Genomic DNA, 10,866 nt, shown 5'->3' with positions numbered 1-10,866 from the left:
GGTGGAGCAGCCATCACACATTAGACAAGTCTTTTGGGTTGATCTAGGTTCAATGGCTACGATGGATCTAGGCCAAATGTGGCACATGCTTATGGTTAAAACAAATTGACAGCCGGATCCATTGTGCACTCTCATCAGTGTAAAGCACATGGTCCAAGAACCTAGAACATCTCGGTGTCATATGGTGATGGAGGAGGTCGAGTGTCTTCGCAGACGGTCACATGAGTTGTGCCTGACAAGGAGAGAGTTGGACTCGAGGCCTTGTATAACTTCTTTTGGTTAGTTTTTTATTAGAGAGAGCTGCAATGCAATAATAAGTAATTTTGATTAGTTTTTAAACACGGACCTCTATACTTATCAAAATTATAGGTCGTGCATAAGAGACTAGTAGTCAAAATTAAACAAAGAAACTTCCATCCAAATTGAAATTTTTTCCTATGCTGCCCCTCCTACTGGAAGGAAAGAAGGGCGCCCTTGCAAATTTAACACAATGAAAATCACCTATCCATGCTAGCCGCTCAGCGCTGTCTGTTGCTCTCTGGCTGTATAGATGGCTTGATGTCCTCTATTTAACGTGGGTACATGTAGGGCTGCAAACAAAAATGGAAGATCCATTTTACCAGGAATCATTTTTGAAATATTGATAACATTTATGATCATTTTCGACCACTAACTTGTTTAAAAAAATTATTTTCATAGTTATCTATGTACCATAATGATGTTGACGCCGAATACTTTATTTTAAAATGTTGTGAGTTTAGGGCCGACCAGGTATCATTTTCGTGTAAAAGATATCTTCACCGATCGTTTTTCAGCCCTACTCGCATTGTTTTGGATTTATTTTAGGATTTAGTTGCAGTGCTCTTAAAGCGGTAAGAGACATATACCTGTCAACAGTAAAACACTTGTAGTGACTTTGTCAATCTCGAGATCTATAGACTTAAATTCAAAAACAAAAAGATCTACAGGCTTCGTTTTTCGGAAGTGCTCATAGGGGTAGTACGTGTTTGCATGTGTCCATAAGGCTAATTGTGCATGTATGATGTATGTAAGCATATGCATTTGTACTGTGACCAAAAAAAAGGAAGAACCTTTAAAAAAAATATAACAGGAGGGGTGCGCGCCCCTACTGCGTTAAAATTAGAGAATGTAAAAGTTAAATTAAAGAGGGCCAGAGCCGGAAGGGGGGAGCATTCAAGAAACAAAAAAGAAAAAGAAAAAAAGAAGGAAAACAAGCGGAGAGAGAAAATCTAAGCTAAATTCTGCAGCCATTTTTGAATTTGAGTGAAGTAGCTTTTCTTGGCTCGCTAGAGGAGTAAAGAGAATTCGTACCTGAACAAACTCTTGCATCCTTGAACAGTCGCTGCTATATTATTGAAGATCTTGTTGGTCTGGCACTTCCAGATACCGTTCTTCTTGGAAAAAGGAAGAACCATGGGGGTGTAGTAAAAAATTAGGAATTTTTTTCTCCACTTGTCATGGTTTGCTGCAGGTCCAGACTGATATTTTTTCGAAAAGAGGAATCTCCCCGGCCTCTGCATGAGAAAGATGCATACGGCCATCTTATTAAGCCAAAAAAATAGTTCCAACAAGGCGGGTCCAGACTGATTGAGCTAAGATAAAAGCCGGGTCTCATTTATAGATTCTCTTCCTGTCATCTCTATAAATATATATGACCCATGCAACAGACCAGTAGCGGCAAGCCACTGCGAACCTCATACCTAGCTAGCTTAGTTTGATCTCATCAATCGAGAGCTTCCTTGGTCATCCTAGTCCGTCCTAGCCAACCCAAGCTAGCCAACAAGCCATGGCGACCAATGATTTGTGGGCCGGGATTGGATCAGCTCTGGCGTTTTTAATTACCCTCACCACCATGGCAATGAACCAATCCAGGATCAAATTGTTGATCAACAAGATCAGCGCCTACCTCAACCCATACATACAAATCACCATTCCTGAGTACGGCGCCGAGAGTTTCAAACGCAGCGACTTCTTCGTTGCGATCGAGGCCTACCTCTCCGACTTGTGTCATCAAGATGGTCGGGTGCGCAAGCTGAAGGCCGAGCTCGAGAGCGACATGCAGAAGCCCCAAGTTTCAGTTGACGACGATCAAGAGATCGTTGATACCTTCAAAGGTGCCACGCTCTGGTGGTACGCCGACACAGAGCTCCCGAAGACCACTGTCATCACCTACCGCGCTGGTGATGAGAAGCGCCGCTTCTACCGAGTTGCCTTCCATAAAAGGTTCCACAAACACATCGTGAATGACTACCTGCCCTATATCATAAAAAATGGCCGTGACGTCATCGCCAAGAACCGCCAGCACCGCCTCTTCACCAACAACGCAAGCAGCCAATGGAGCTCCTACGACAGAGAAAAGAGCCTCTGGAGCCACGTGGAGTTCCGGCACCCGGCGAAGTTTGACATGCTCGCTATGGACCCCGCCAAAAAGGAGGAGATCAAGGATGATCTCAATGCCTTCAAGATGGGAAAGGATTACTATGCCAAGGTCGGCAAGGCATGGAAGCGTGGATACCTGCTGTTTGGGCCCCCAGGCACCGGTAAGTCCATGATGATCGCCGCCATGGCCAACTTCATGGACTACGACATCTACGACATGGAGCTCACGGTGGTGAAGAACAACACGGAGCTGCGGAAGCTCTTCATCGAGACCAAGGGAAAGTCCATCATCGTCATCGAGGACATTGACTGCTCCGTCGACCTCACCGGCAAGCGCAGGGACAAGAAGAAGGCCCGTAAGAAGTCCGGCGACCAGAACGACATGGCGACCATGCTACAGAAAGAGGATGAGAAGAAGGACGACGAAGACAGCAAGCTGACCCTTTCTGGGGTGCTCAACTTCATTGATGGGCTATGGTCGGCGTGCGGTGAAGAGCGCATCATCATCTTCACCACCAACTACAAGGACAAGCTGGACCAAGCGCTGATCCGGCCAGGCAGGATGGACATGCACATCGAGATGTCCTACTGTCGCTACGAGGCATTCAAGGTGCTGGCCCATAACTACCTGGACATCAACGAGAATCAGTTTTTCGAGGTGTTCGGTGAGATAGACCGGCTGCTGGATCAGGTTGACATGTCCCCGGCGGACGTTGCCGAGCACCTGATACAAACGGAGAAGAAGGATGCCGGCGCGTGCTTGCAGGCTCTCATCCGAGATCTGGAAAATTTAAAAGCCAAGAAGAACTCAGCAGCAGATTGTCATCCACAGGATCCAACTTCGATAGTGGTACCAGATTTAAATCCTACGGTGATGCCGGATTTAGACCCGACAGTGATCAATATATTTGAGGTAGCAAGGGACAGTACATTGGAATCATAAAATGCCCCCATTTGTATAAGTAGCTAAGCTATGCTTGCCCCCATTTGTTTAATTAATTTTGTAATCTCTCTATTTTCCGTTTTTGTACTTGTTCTCTTCTTAATAAATTCACATTAGGGGCTTTGCCCCTCGTGTTTCCTTCAAAATTAAGTACCTAAGCTATGCTTAGTTTGCACGAAACGTTGTGCTTTCAACTACTGCTATCACAAGTCATGGCAATAAATTATACTTCCACGGTCCCAAAGTAAATATATTTTTAGAATTGCTCTAATTAAGTTAAACATTTTTTAAAGTTAACCAAATTTATATAAAAGAGCACTCGATATCAAACTTATACAAGTGGATACACTGAATATATTTTCATACTCCCTCCATTCCACAATGTAGTGCCTATAGATTTTTGTGAAAGTCAAATTTTGCCAACTTTGACCAAGTGTATAGAGAAAACTGTCTAAATCTACAATACCAAACATGTACATTCTGAAAATACAACTCACGATGTATCCAATTATGTGCATTTGATATTCTAGATGTACCTACTTTTCTCTATAAACATGATCAAAGTTTGTAATGTTTGACTTTTGTAAAAATCTATAGACACTACATTATGGAACGGAGGGAGTAGTATATTTACTTGGTACCATATATATGTTTGTATTCTTCCCTTTAAAGTTGGTTAAAATTATTTGACTTAGGAGAACCATAGAAATCGATATATTATGGGACCGGGAGAGTATATAGTTTAAATGACCACAATTAAAATAGAAGCAACTATTCTCTTCAAAGTCTAACAAAAGACTTGTCATCATATTGTTATTTGCCGAAAGACGAGGCCGCAGATTCCGTGCTACTCGGTCGTGTGTGAAGCATGTGGAGGGGTACCTTGAGTGCTTATCCCGTTATCTGGCCACTTGGACACCATTAAAGGCAAAACGTTCTTTGCTTCAGCCTTCATGTGCTCCTCTGTTCGTGAGCTTTGTTGGTCCGTTTCCTTGTGCACACCTTCAAAAATTCCTAGACTTTGGTGCAAACATTGGCCGCCTTTGCTTTCGCTTCCTTCAGCTTGAAAAATTCCTAAACCTAGCCGCAAGCATTGCCTGCTTTTTCTTTCATCACACAAACAAAACACAGAGGGGATCAATTCTGTGTGAAAGGAGGAAGCTGCAGGTCCATGAGATCTTTTGCTTTAGCTAACGTGTGCTGCCACAAATAATATGTCGAATACTTACAAGGTGATTTGCACACCCTGAAAATGCTAAATGTTATTCATCCTCATAGACAAAGCATGTGAGCGGAGCACCTTAAAGAACTGTCGTCCTTCATCCTTTGCACACCTTAAAGAATTACTAACATTACAAGCAAGCATCACTTGATATATTCTCTTGTGCCTCACAAAAATGCTCAAAGAGAGATTCTTTAAGAAAAGATGAGGTAGCAGAAAATATACATATGTTTTATATTATCCATAGTCAAGAACAAATACCTTGTGTTAAGTTTAGCCCCATATCGAAAATTGATTGTGGGACAGCACAGTTAGGCCCAAAATCCTATTTGGTTGTGGGCTCAAATGGACCTAAGTCTGATGTGGCGCTGGCTCTCACTACTATAAAAATGATTTTTGGATACATCGTTTTATTTAAAAAGGTGGTCAAACAAGGCGGCGGTAAAAGTTAACTGTCATCTGGTTTGGTTTGAAAACTATATTTTGAAAAAATGAATAAACTAAATGTTAAAAAAAAATCTATGCATGAGAGCACAGGTTAATAGACTAGTAAACCTAAATAACTGCCATGAAGCCCGTGCCAATTATCTATGCAGCCTGCTTGCACAACTTCCTTTTTAGAAAACACCTGTTCTCTGTCGTGGACCCGTGGCACTCAAACTTTCGCCATTTTTTATTTGAGGACTAGCTATGTCTTTGAAGTCAGCAAGGAGTTTCAAAATGTCTCGATTTTGTTCATTTTATAAGCGTGATTACATTTACAAGCCCAGTTTTGATGGTCACTGTACAATGTTGGCAAGTTGGTGTATGACTTGTGTAGAGATTGATATGTGGGAGCGGTCCTACTCCTTAGAGGAGCCGCGGGTGTAGGGCAGGAAGAACCCCTGCCTTGGTTTACAAGAAGCTATCGGTCGCTGGGATACGGTAGAGTACATATAGAGATCGATGGAGGGATAGGAAGATAAAGAGAGAGGTAGTTAGGATTACAATGACGCAATATCTCTATGTCTAACACCCTCCCTTAATCTGAACTGCCTATCCAAGATTGAGATTGTTCTTGAATGCTTCAAATGGTTTGAGTGGCAAAGCCTTGGTGAACCCATCAGCAACTTGATCCTTGGAGGGTATAAAGCGTATCTCTAGTTTTTTGTCTGCAACCCTTTCTCGTACAAAATGAAAGTCTATCTCAATATGCTTGGTTCTAGCATGAAACACAGGCTTAGCACTTAGGTAGGTAGCACCTAAGTTGTCACACCACAAACATGAAACACGTTGTTGCTTTATGCCCAATTCCTCAAGCAAGGATTCCACCCAGATGATCTCAACAGTAGCATTAACAAGTGACTTGTATTCTGCTTCTGTACTTGACCTTGATATTGTTGCTTGTTTTCTGGCACTCCATGAGATGAGGTTAGAACCAAAGAAAACTGTAAAACCTCCAGTTGATTTTCTGTCATCACTACAGCCTGCCCAATCAGCATCAGAAAAAGCACTGACCAGTGTAGAGTTAGAACGTTTGAACTGAAGTCCCAAATCTACAGTGTGCTTGACATACTGTATGATTCTTTTAACAGTTGTCCAATGAGTGGAGGTAGGAGCATGTAAATATTGACACACCTTGTTAACAGCAAACGAAATATCTGGTCATGTCAGGGTTAGATACTGAAGTGCTCCAACAGCACTCCTATACCTAGTACTTTCTTCTTCCTTAAGAGGTTCCCCTTCATGTGCTGAGAGTTGTTCTGAAGAGGATAATAGTGTGGGTAAAGGCTTGGAATCCTTCATTCCCATCCGAGCAATAAGTTCAGTGACATATTTTTCTTGTTTCAACACAATGCCATCTTGAATCTTCGTAACTTCAATCCCTAGGAAGAAGTGTAAATCACCAAGGTTTTTCAACGCAAACTCTGAGCTCAAATCATGCAGAAGGGCATTAGTAGCACTTTGTCAAGAGCTTGCAACTATGATATCATCAACATATATGAGCACAAAGATGACAGTGTTTGCTTTATTGAAAATGAAGAGACATGTGTCAGCCTTTGATGCAATGAAGCCAAGGTGTTTTAACTGCAAACTTAACCTGGAGTACCATGCCCTGGGTGCTTGTTTCAGACCATAGAGGGCCTTATCAAGTTTGCACACATGATGAGGTTTACGCTTATCCTCATAGCCTGGTGGCTGTCTCATGTAGACCTCCTCTTTCAGAACACCATGGGAAAACGTGTTATGTACATCTAGCTGTCTTAGGCTCCATCCTCTGGACACATCAATAGCTAGGACAAGTCTTATAGTTGCAGCCCTTACAACAGGACTAAAAGTGTCCTCATAATCAATCCATAACATTGTTTGAATCCTTTGGCAACAAGACGTGCCTTATACCTGTCAACAGAGCCATATGCCTTTTTCTTGATTCTATACACCCACTTACAGTCAATAATATCTTTACCTTTATGATTTGGTACCAAGTGCCATGTTTTATTCTTCATCAATGCATTGTACTCTTCATCCATGGCTTTCTTCCCCTTTTGATTCCCGAGTGCATCGTCCAACTTTGTTGGTTCACCTGAAACACATAGCATGCCATATGGTATAGTGCCATCAGTTCTCACTTTTGGTTTTCTAATACTTTTTGTAGACGGGTCATGACACATGACGTGGCTGGTTGTGGTGGCATGGGGTGTTGTAAACGAGAGCGTGCAGGTCTGCTGGTTGTAGAAGATCCCGAGGAAGAAACAGGAGTTGCCCCAGAAGATGCAGTGGCCTCTGGTGTGATTAATTCGTCTGCGGCTGTGGCCACGGAAGACCCCGCGCCAGCCAGGACGGTTGTCCCTACATGAGCGCCGCGGCCCGCAGCGGTTGGCTGCATGCGCAATCCGCGCGCGTCCCGAGATGAATCTTCCCCGCATGGGGACGCGTCAGCGGAGGAGTGCGCCTGGCCCTCCTGACTGGCTGCACGATCCGAGGCGGACCCCCGTGCCCGATCCAAGGCAGATCGCGTGGCAGGCGTTGCAGGCGCCGCCAAATCTTCCTCGTACGCCGTGCTAGCCTCGTCTTGTTCTTGTACATGAAATACTACATCATTTTGAGCTAGATTTTGATCAATTTGATCACTTTGAGCGCCGTTTTCTTCAGGTACTTGCACACACTGAAGGGAAGGACTGGCCCAAGCAGAAATATTAGCATCATGTTGGTTAGCACAATTGTTTCCCCAGTGATCAAAATCTCGAAGTGTGGATGGGAGAAGAAGAATCTCTTGATGCAGGAGTGCGCCGGCATTGGGATGAAGGGATTCGAACGGAAAAACCAAGTTGTCAAACACAACATCACGAGATATATAAACTCTGCCTGTGGGAACATCTAGGCATTTGACCCCTATGTGCATAGGACTATAACCCATAAACACACATCTCTTTGAACGAAATGCAAGTTTGCGTGTATTGTATGGCCTTAGATTCGGCCAACATGCACAACCAAAGACTCGAAGAGATTTGTAGTCTGGTTTGGTACCAAAAAGACGTGTGATGGGATTTTCAAAGTTGATGACTTTGCTAGGACGAACATTTATGAGATATGTGGTCATGAGGAAAGCTTCGTCCTAGAACTTTAGGGGCATGGAGGCATTGGCTAGCAATGCCAGTCCTACCTCAACAACATCACGGTGTTTGCATTCAGCAGATCCGTTCTGTTCACTGGTAGAAAAAGGGCCTGTTGTCCCGGTTCGTAAGGGCCTTTTGTCCCGGTTCCTGAACCGGGACTAAAGGGTCGGTACTAATGCCCTGTCCCTTTAGTCCCGGTTCAATCTAGAACCGGGACTGATGGGCCTCCACGTGGCCTGTGCACGGAGCCCAGGCAGGAGACCCTTTGGTCCCGGTTAGTGGAACCAACCGAGACCAATAGGCATCCATGCATCAGCATTTTTGTGGCTGGGGTTTTTGTTTTTTTTTGAAGGGGGGGGTTTGGGGCTTTTTGGGGGTTAATTTAAGTGTTTCATATATTGTGTTAGCTAGCTATAATTAATAGAGAGAAGTGTCCTCTCTTATGTCCGTGCTTGGTCGACGCTACGTACTATACATACGTATAGAGAGGACTAGACATGCTAGCTAGCTAGTAAGCAAACGAAGGAAACAGAAGATTGTCATGAACATATATGCATACAGAGAGAAGTGATATCGGCCACCTCCCCTTCTCCGAGAGATTGGTCGAACAACAAGTTCTCGTATATCTATCCGACACTACCGGCTACATATATACAATAATTATCTCTTACAAATATAATCATACGGACTCATGGTCCACATAGTATTCTCCGTCTTCAGCGATCATGTGGTCAAGAAAGAATGCCGCCAATTCCTCTTGAATTGCTCGCATGCGAGCTGGTGCTAGGAGTTCATCCCGCTTCCGAAACATCTAATTTGAAGAAGGGGGTCAATATATATATATATATGAATGAATGAAACTCAACACAAATGATGGTAATAAAATAAATTGTGAATGTTGTTATTTACGTACTTCATATTGTTCGTCAGTGTAGCCCCGCTCACAGGTCGTGTGGCGGATGGACTCGCAAACGTAGTATCCACAGAAATCATTCCCTTGTTCCTGCCACAACCACTATACAAGAAATAGAGGTCAATCAAACTGATAAGCAAGAATGCCAAATCAATAGGAGATGCGCGGAACATGCTACTATAGTACTTACTTTCGGGTGTCTAAATTGCAGCTTCTTCGGGAGTCCTGGAGCTTTTTTGGAGAATTTTTTCCAAACCCTGCCAGACAAAGAAAACAATTACTTGATATATTACGAAATGAACAAAGTTGCTGATATGGTGGATAATGATCGATTTAACTTACTTCTCGAGCATTTGAGTCATGTCCGCATAGTCCTGGGGATCTTTTCGTTTTGAGTCTAATACAGTTACTAGTCCCTGCTCAAGCTTAATCTCTAGGAGAATATAGTGGTAACTGCACACACATGCATAACTCATCAATTACATTACTATAACCTTGACTAATATATAAGGGAAACCGAATACGCACAAGACAATAACACTCACTTGAAGTTGTAAGGAAAGAGTATTATATCTTTGTTTTCATTTATTACCAATGATCGTAGCAAGTTGTCCTCGGTAGCTGCGGCATGAAATTTAACCTGAGTTGCATCTATGAGATATGTGTTAATGAACCCAATATCACCGACTTGTCTTTTCTTCAATTCAGCGATCTTCAATCTGCATAATATAGTGAGGATGATTATAAATACATGCAATGAAAGAGCTGAGCTATATAGAGAGACTTAATGATAGAAGTAGTACTACTTACAGACAATAGAAGGTGACCGTTGTTTTATCGAGGGCCAATTGATTGAAAAACTGAAAGAACTCCTCAAATGGAACAGGCAACAGTTCAATTCCAACGAGGTCATGCTCCTTTTTAACTTTCACATACAAAGTACTCCTCCCCCCAGAGTCTCTGCAGATTTTCAAGTACCAATCATGCAATCTTCGCATCATCGTTGATAGAGATCTTTCATCTTTGACGAGAGGCTTCCCGTACTCATATCTTTGTATCTGCACCTCCATGGGTTCATAATGTACATCGTCGGGCAGGTAATCGCCAAGATTGCTATAACCGGGCACCATCCTCGGATCATTAGCAACATTGTCGCTAGGCACCTTGAGCGGGGGGCACGATTGCTTCGCTTGTTCGCCGAGTTGGGCAATTTGTTTCCCAGCTCGTCGTTCTTTCAGCCTTTGATCACTGACAGTACTTCCCGACCACTCCGCTTCGGCAAATTCCTTTCCAATAATGCGCTCATAGTTTCCTTTCGGCGGAGACTTGGGTGGTTTTGTCAGGGCAGCCAGAGTGCGCTTCGCTTTCACCGGATCTAGCTTCTCCTCCGGAGGTGGATGATTCTTTGCTTTCACCCCTTCAAAGAAGTTCCTCACTTCTTCTCGCGCGATCTCGGCGTTCTCCTACGGGGTCCTCTCGTATGGTAACTTCTCTGGAGTCTTCAGAGAAGGACCGAATCTGTATGTCCTCCCGCCTCTGGCTGTACTGCTAGTCGCCGGCAGAGCAGACGGAGCGGTTGTCTTCTTTACTTACTTACGAGGCGGAGGAGAAGGACTACGACGCGCCGGAGCAGCCGGAGCAGCGCCAGGTCTCTTCCGCCCTTGCTGACGAGGCAGAGAAGGAGGAGGCTGGATGCTCGGGCGCGTCGGCGTAGGCAGAGAAGGAGGCGGAGTGCCGCCACGCGCCGGAGAAGGAGCCGGTCGAGTGCCCTGATCGTCACTCGCCGGAGGAG

General features: G+C 44.0%; 1 pseudogene; it reads left to right on the top strand.

Annotated features, from left to right (window-relative positions):
• The first annotated feature begins 1,712 nt into the window (after window positions 1–1,712).
• LOC147967142 (AAA-ATPase ASD, mitochondrial pseudogene) lies at window positions 1,713–3,376 on the top strand (annotated as a pseudogene).
• Window positions 3,377–10,866: the final 7,490 nt, after the last annotated feature.

This window comes from Triticum urartu, chromosome 6A (assembly GCF_056163025.1).
Source record: "Triticum urartu cultivar PI428250 chromosome 6A, HENAU_Tu73, whole genome shotgun sequence".
In the NCBI taxonomy this organism is placed as follows: domain Eukaryota; kingdom Viridiplantae; phylum Streptophyta; class Magnoliopsida; order Poales; family Poaceae; genus Triticum; species Triticum urartu.
The sequence above is the reverse complement of the archived record's forward strand: the minus strand, read 5'-3'. Positions and strand labels throughout refer to the sequence as shown.